The following is an 8,586-nucleotide window of genomic DNA, read 5'->3' on the forward strand; positions in this document are numbered from 1 at the left end:
TCAACAAAGAAATAAATTAAGACAGAACTTAAGAATAAAGAAATAAGAGTTTTCAGGGAAACAGTTGTATATAGATGGATATTACACATTATCCTCCTGCTTACCAGAGGAGAAAAAAAAAATTATATAATATAAAAATACTACAGGAGTTTTAAAACTGTAAACAATTAATGATATGACCTTTGAACTATGTAATTGCTATACTTATTCTATGATATAACAATCTTATTTTGATCAAGATAAAACAAAAGATTAAACGGTAATCATATCTCAATTCATATTAAAATATCTATGAGAATACTGCAAATTATTCTCTGTACTTCAAGGGGTAAAACTCTGAAAGCTAGATTTCCCAGATCATCTTGCAGGCAAATTCTTATTACAAATCACTGAGAGACATTATTGTGAGATTGGAAACTTAGAATTTAAAAAATCTTTATTCTCAAATGCAAGTTGCAACAGGTACATGGTCTACAAAGAAGTCAGGGCTAGGTTTTCCCATGGTTAGGTTTTGCCAGGAAGGTGCTTCTTTCTCTGGATCAGTTCAGTTGCTCAGTCGTGTCTGATGCTGTACCCCATGGACTGCAGCATGCCAGTCATCCCTATCCATCACCAACTCCCGGAGCTTGCTCAAACTCATATCCCTCAAGTCAGTGATGCCATCCAATTATCTCATCCTCTGCCATCCCCTTCTCTTCCCGCCTTCAATCTTTCCCGGCAACAGGGTCTTTTCAAATGAATCAGTTATTCCTATCAGGTGGCCAAAGTACTGGTGGTTCAGCTTCAGCATCAGTCTTTCCAATGAATATTCAGTACTGATTTCCCTTAGGATTGACTGGTTGGAACTCTTTGCAGTCCAAGGGACTCTCAAGAGTCTTCTCTAACACCGCAGTTCAAAAGTATCCATTGTTCGGCACTCAGCTTTCTTTATAGTCCAACTCTCTCATCCATACATGACTACTGGAAGAACCATAGCTTTGACTAGATGGACCTTTGTCTGCGAAGTAATGATTCTGATTTTTAATATGCTGTCTAGGCTGGTCATAGCTTTTCTTCCAAGGAGCAAGCGTCTTTTAATTTCATGCCTACAGTCATCATCTGCAGTGATTTTAGAGCCCCCTAAAATAAAGTCTCTCACTCTCTCCATTGTTTCCCCATCCATTTACCATGAAGTGATGATATGGATCTATTGATGTGGATCTATTTGCCTTCAGCTATCAGGGAAACACCTAAAAATGAAAGTGAAAGTCATTCAGTCCTGTCTGACTCTTTGTGACCACATGGGCTAGTTCTCCAGGCGTGAATACTGGAGTGGATAGCTTTTTCCCTTCTGCAGCAGATATTCCATACCCAGGAATTGAACCTGGGTGTCCTGAATTGCAAGCGGATTCTTTACAAACTGGCCAACCTAGACAGCATATTAAAAAGCAGAGACATTACTTTGCCAACAAAGGTCCATCTAGTCAAAGCTATGGTTTTTCCAGTAGTCATATATGGATATGAGAGTTGGACTATAAAGAAAGCTGAGCTCCAAAGAATTGATGCTTTTGAACTGTGGTGTTGGAGAAGACCCTTGAGAGTCCCTTGGACAGCAAGGAGATGCAACCAATCCATCCTAAAGGAGATCAGTCTTGAATATTCATTGAAAGGACTGATGCTGAAGCTGAACCTCTAATACTTGGCCACCTGATGCGAAGAGCTGACTCATTTGAAAAGACCTTGATGCTGGGAAAGATTGCAGGTGGGAGAAGTGGATGACAAAGGATGAAATGGTTGACTGGCATCACTGACTCGACGGACATGAGTTTGAGTAAGCTCCGGGAGTTGGTGATGGACAGGGAAGGCTGGTGTGCTGCAGTCCATGGGGTCAGAAAGAGTCGGACACGATTGAGTGACTGAACTGACTGACTGATTTGCCTTGAAGTGATCCCTGGATCACCCACTGTCATATTGGAGGCAAAAAAAAAGTAACTCCCATGGGTTTTTAAACCTTTTTACCTAGCCTTTTCAGTGGTGCTATATGTATCTAGTTGTTTTCCTATTTAAGATACCTAGAGTTGTGTTATATTTTTATGTGGCTCCTGTAGTATTTCTCTCTCCAGTAGTATTTCTGTTGTGTTCAATCTGAAGCTCTCTGTCAGAGTCAGTGACTCATTTTTATTTTTGGATTAGGCTCATTTTGGTCAAAAAGATCAGCATGTTTTCCCCTATTATTAATAGTGATAATACAATGTTTAAAATGTGTCTTCAATTTTGATAAAACAAAAAATTTTATTAAGCTCCAAAATAAAGGATGTATTTTTGTGTAAATTCAGTTTTGAGGACCATTCAGTAAAGTTTATAATACTGAACATGATTAGTATTATATGCTTAATTCTTATGAGAGTATGTGGGGCCTTTCCTGGTGGTGCTAGTGGTAAAGAACCCACCTTCCAATGCAAGAGACACAAGAAATGCAGTTTTGACCCTGGGGTTGAGAAGATACCCTGGAGAAGGAAATGGCAACCCACTCCAGTATTGTTGCCTGGATAATTCCATGGACAGAGGAACCTGACAGGCTATAGTCCACAGGGCCACAGAGTCAGACACGACTGAGGGATTGAGCACAGTACAATATATTAATATGAGTATGCCAATGAGAATTGGATTCCTCAGGGCATGATTAAAAAACTAAAACAACAATATAAATGACTTAGTTCTAGGAAATTTTAGCTTTCTTTTAATATCAAACTTCAAAATATCAAAGCAGGGAGAACACTGCAAATTATGCAGGAATTTATATTTAGGATAGATACAATTATGTACAAATAAATGTATACAAACTTGTAACTGGTTAAACATATTTTTATAAGTGGTGACACACAGGAAATAAAATTAAATATGTAAAATAATTAGATAGCTTGAGAAATGACAGAGCTAGTTTGGATTATAGTTAGAGCTGAGATATCTCTAATCTTTGTGCTGATGCTTAAAGGCTGTCTAGTCGGACTCTCTGTGACCCCATGAACTGTAGCCCACTAGGCTTGTCTGTCCATCGAATTCTCCAGGCAAGAATACTGGAGTGGGTTGCCATTTCTTCCTTCAAGGGATCTTCCAGACCCAGGAATCAAACCCAGGTCTCCTGTATCTTCTGCACTAACAGGTGGATTCTGTACCACTGAGCCACCTGGGAAGCCCACCTCTAGAATTTAAAGAGAGCCTTAACTAGGTTGTTGTTACAGAGACCAAGTGAGCCAAAATTTAAACAGTATACAGTTTTTCAATAATAATTTAAGAGATTGTGTCATTTTCTTATTTAATTATATCTAATGCTGACATATTATATATTCACTTCTTCAGCAGTTTGAAAACAAGTTTAGCAGCCACTTAGTAAACATGATTAGTTTGAGGAGAAATCCCCCTCAACTGCTAATTGTCATATCTCATAATTGTGAACTCTGTATGGGCTTCCCAGCTTGTTCAGCGGTAAAAGAATCCACCTGCCAATGCAGAAGACTCAGGAGACCCAGGTTCGATTCCTGGGTCCAAAAGATCCCTTGAAGGAGGAAATGGCAACCCTCTCTAGTAGTCTTGCCTGGAGAATCCCAAGGACAGAGCATCCCCTGGTGGGCTACAGTTCATGGGATAGCAGAGTCGGACACAGCTGAGTGACTGAGCATGCAAGCATGCATGTGAACTATGTACTTCATAAATTAAAAAAATATATTAATATTGCCTCTAGCACTAAAATTTAGCTCCAGGGATGATAGTCAATTCCCAATCTGTTAGAAACTGAATACTATGCTAGACTGACCTTGGAATTAACCTAGGGTTATAATTAGTATGTACAAATATTTAAACCATTTTGTATTTTAATGTTCAATTTTAGGGCTACTCCACCCATTTTTTACCTTCATTTTTCCCTGTGTTTTCATGTTTTTTTCTTCTTTATGATGCAAATATTCCTACAGTAGCCAAATTCTACCTACATATGTGACGTTGCTGAAAGTGGAATTGAGAAAGTTGCACAATGGCACATCAGCATATGTTATTTTAGTATATACATGAATTGTGTGTAAATAACCATAGACATAAGTTAATGTAAGAAAAATCAATTAGAAAGTGATATGTTTTGAGGTATTATTTTATTTCTTAATGTTATTTAAGAGTAAATTTATATAATTAATCTCTAATTAATTATGTAAATGTATGGATGTGAAAGTTGAACTTTAAAGAAGGCTAAGTGCTGAAGAATTGATGCTTTTGAATTGCAGTGTTTGAGAAGACTTTTGAGAGTCTCATGGAGAGCAAGTAGATTAAACCAGTCAATTCTTAAGGAAATCAGTCCTGAATATTCATTGGAAAGACTGGTGCTGAAACTAAAGTTCCAATACTCTGGCCACCTGATACAAAGGACTTATTCATTGGAAAAGGCCCTGATTCTGAGAAAGACTGAGGGCAAGAGGAATAGAGGGCAGTAGAGGATGAGATGGCAACCCACTCCAGTGTTCTTGCCTGGAGAATCTCAGGGACAGGGGAGCCTGGTGGGCTGCCGTCTATGGGGTCGCACAGAGTCGGACATGACTCAAGTGACTTGCAGCAGCAGCAGAGGATGAGATGATTAGATAGCATAACTGCTGCAGCTGCTGCTAAGTCACTTCAGTCATGTCCGATTCTGTGCAACCCCATAGACGGCAGCCCACCAGGCTCCCCTGTCCCTGAGATTCTCCAGGCAAGAACACTGGAGAGGGTGGCCATTTCCTTTCCAAAGATGGCATAACTAACTTGATTCAATAGACATGAGTTTGAACCAACTCTGGGAAATGGTGAAGGACAGGGAAGCCTGGCATGCTGCAGTCCATAGGGTTGCAGAGTTGAACACTACTCAGTGACTAAACAACAATAAACCACCTTTACTAATGTCTGTATATAGCAATTAGCAAGCAAATTTCCTGAAAAATGAATGATTAGTGTTTTTTTTTTTTTGAGGCAGGGTGGGCTGGTTTCTGTACACCATTGATTTTTGTGATAGAATACAGTGGTCCAGTAAATGTAAAGTCTTGTTTAAAAGGATCCTAAGAATTATGTTTATTCTGTTCAATCAGTAAGTAAGTTCGTGGTTTTTTTCAAACTATATTTTTGACTAAAATTAAAAAGAAACAACAAAATAGACAGAACTTATTTTTGAGAGGATGTGAATGCATAAACCATACAGTAATATGCAAACACATTTTTGAAATAAAAATGCCTGTTTTAAAATGTAAAAATATTTATATTGGCAATACATGCATGCTAAGTTGCTTCAGTAGTGTCTGACTTTTGCAACCCTGTGGACCATAGTCTGCCACGTTCCTCTGTCCATGAAATTTTGCAGGCATGGGTTATCATGCCCTTCTTTAGGGATCTTCCTGACTCAGAGAATGAACCTGAGTCTGCACTGGCATGCAGAAGACTTTACCACTAGTTCTACCTGGGAAACACATATTTGCAATAAAGTATAAATAAAAACTTGACAGCACACTTCAAATAAAACCAACCACAGGCCAGAGAAGTAGTTTCTCTTACAATATTATATAATCCCTTATTACAAATGACTTTGTTTATAATATCAATGCCAATTCTTTTTAATATATTTTAAAATTAATTACAAATTTAACATCATTGAAGTATTTGAGTAATAACAACTAATTTATGAATATTTTTATAACTGCCAATCTAATGTCAGTTTAGTGTAGTTGTCTGCCAGAATTACAACAAAAATATAAAGTTTAAGAAATATTAAAAGTACTGATTCTAACTGGAGAGTCCTCAGCAAAATCTAAGGCTAAATTCAATTATTTTCTTTAACTGTTGGGGCTTCCCTTGTAGCTGACTTGGTAAAGAATCCACCTACAATGCATGAAACCAGGGTTTGATTCATGGGTTGGAAAGATCCCTGCAGAAGAAAATGGCAACCCACTCCAGTATTCTTGCCTGGGGAATCCCATGGACTCTAGCCTGCCAGGCTCCTCTTTCTATTGGGCCCCAAGAGTCAGACACGACTTTGAGACTAAACAACCACCACCATTATTGTTAGAGTTCTTTTGCATTATTAAATATTGCTGTAAGTTATTTATTCTAAAACTGAGGGAATAATTTTTTTTTAAGAATAGATGGTTTATTTTTGTTGGTGTGCCATCTTCCCCTTCGTAAACATTTGAGGATACTTTAGAGACTTCTTTTTTTCCCTGATAGTTTTGCTTTTACTGGAATGTCAAATAAGTTAATCAGATATTAATAATATGTAGAAATTTGTGTTTGTTTTATTTCCATCAAGTATGATGCTTTGAAAGTTATTCATGTATTTGCATTTATTAGCAGTTTGGTCCTTTTAACTGCTTAGTAGTATTTAATTTTATAAATGTAGTATAGTTTCCTGTCACTCATGACAGATATTTAGATTGTTTTGGAATTTTTGGAGAATATAAGTAAAGCTGTTACAAATATTTATGTACAGGTCTTTAGGAAACATGAGTTTTCTCTTAGGTAATGCCTACTGTTGCTAAGTCGCTTCAGTCATGTCTGACTCTGTGTGACCCCATAGACAGCAGGCAGCCCACCAGGCTCCCCCGTCCCTGAGATTCTCCAGGCAAGAACACTGGAGTGGGTTGCCATTTCCTTCTCCAGTGCATGAAAGTGAAAAGTGAAAGTGAAGTGACTCAGTCGTGTCCGACTCTTAGCGACCCCATGGACTGCAGCCTACCAGGCTCCTCTGTCCATGGGATTTGCCAGGCAAGAGTACTGGAGTGGATTGCCATTGTCTTCTCTGAGGTAATACCTAGGGGTAGGTTTATTGGGTGACATGGTAATTATATATGTTCATTTTATAATAAACTACCACATTCATTTTCCAAGTGGTTATTTCATTTTACATTCCCATATGAAACGTAAAAATTTCCAAGTTGTTCCACATCATTGTCAACACATTGATAGTGCCCGTGCCAGTGTTAGTCCTTTTGTTTTGCTTTGGTTTTTTTTTTTTTTTTTTTTTCCATTCCGGTCCATATGCAATGGTACTTCATTACAAATGAATGAGGTATTTATCTATATATAATTGTGTCTTAAATGCAACATGTATCTTATAAGATGTGTAAACATATACATATGTCTTATACGTATATATGAGACCACATATGTCTTATACGCTCTGTATGCATTTTCATTAATTATTGCAAAAATTAATTTGTATTTCCCTAACAACCAATCATGTCAAACATCTGTTCATTAAACCATTTGCCCTCATGAATATATGGTGTATTATATCTTTAGTGAGGTGTCTGCTCAGACACTTATCCATTTTACCCATTTCTCTTATCCATTTTAAAGTTATACTTTCATACTTTTCCCTTCTCCTTGCTTGTTGCCACTCCTTGTTCCAGCTGTGCTCTCTGTACCTCATCACCATGCCTCTCAAAACTGAGGAAATTAAAGACTTTCTGCTTACAGTCAGGCAAAAAGATGCTAAGTCTGTCAAGATCAATAAAAACAAAGATAACGTGAAGTTTAAAGTTGGATGCAGCCTATACATTTACACCTATTTGTTCATCATAGACAAAAAGAAAGTGAAGAATTTGAAACAGTCCCTGCCTCCAGGTTTGGCAGTGAAGGAACTGAAATAAACCACACACACTGATTTGAACTGTATTAAAATTTCTAAAATTCTTGAAAGAAATTAGACTTTTGTCTTATTAAAACTTTGATGGTCATTGTATATTCTGGACACAATTACTTTATCAGAAATATGTTTTAGATACTTTTTATTCTTTTAACAGTGTCTTTTGAACAGGAGACAAATTTTTACTGAAGTCCACTTATGGAATTTTAAAAAATTATAGTGCTTTTTCTCTCCTAGGAAATATTTGTCTAACCCAGGATCACAAAGATTTTTTGTTTGTTTTTCAGAAGATTTTTATTTTTATTTTTTTAAACCTATGATTCGCTTCAAGGCTTTTTGTTTTTGTTATGTTGTGGCCTGAATGCATCAGCCTCGTAAGTTGAGAATTCTCCTTTCTTTATTACCTATTAATTGACCACAAATATGTGGTTCTATTTCTCAGTTCTGTATTCCATTCATTGATCTCTGTTTCCACCATGTCATGCTATTGGAATAATGTGCTTTTAAAGAAAGTCTTGAAATCAAGTAGTGTGAGTACTACAACTTCATTTCTCATTTTCAAAATTATTTTTTGGTTAATCTAAATCCTTTGTTTCACTATATACATTTTAGAAATGTTTAGGCAATTAAAAAAAAAAAAACAACAAAGCTTGCTGGTGTTTTGATTGGAACTATACTGAGTGTACATCAATCTGAAGAGAATATTATAAATACTCCTCATAATCCATGAGTGAAGTATATCTCACCATTTACTTACTTTTTTTTTGATTTTTCAAATCAAATTTTACAGCATGTCATATACATATTTTGGACATATTTTGTAAATTTTCCCCAAATGTTTCATGTGTTTTGATGTTATTGTAAATGGTGCCGTTTTACATTTCAGTCACACACACAGTACAGATGCAGGTCTCCTCTCTCCCAAGGGCTCATCGCTTTCTGAAGTTAGCTCT

At 36.8% G+C, this 8,586-nt stretch overlaps 1 pseudogene; it reads left to right on the top strand.

Moving 5' to 3' along the window:
* The first annotated feature begins 7,421 nt into the window (after positions 1 to 7,421).
* On the top strand, positions 7,422 to 7,637 carry LOC138082323 (large ribosomal subunit protein eL38 pseudogene; annotated as a pseudogene).
* Positions 7,638 to 8,586: the final 949 nt, after the last annotated feature.

Source organism: Capricornis sumatraensis, chromosome 7 (assembly GCF_032405125.1).
Source record: "Capricornis sumatraensis isolate serow.1 chromosome 7, serow.2, whole genome shotgun sequence".
Lineage (NCBI taxonomy): Eukaryota > Metazoa > Chordata > Mammalia > Artiodactyla > Bovidae > Capricornis > Capricornis sumatraensis.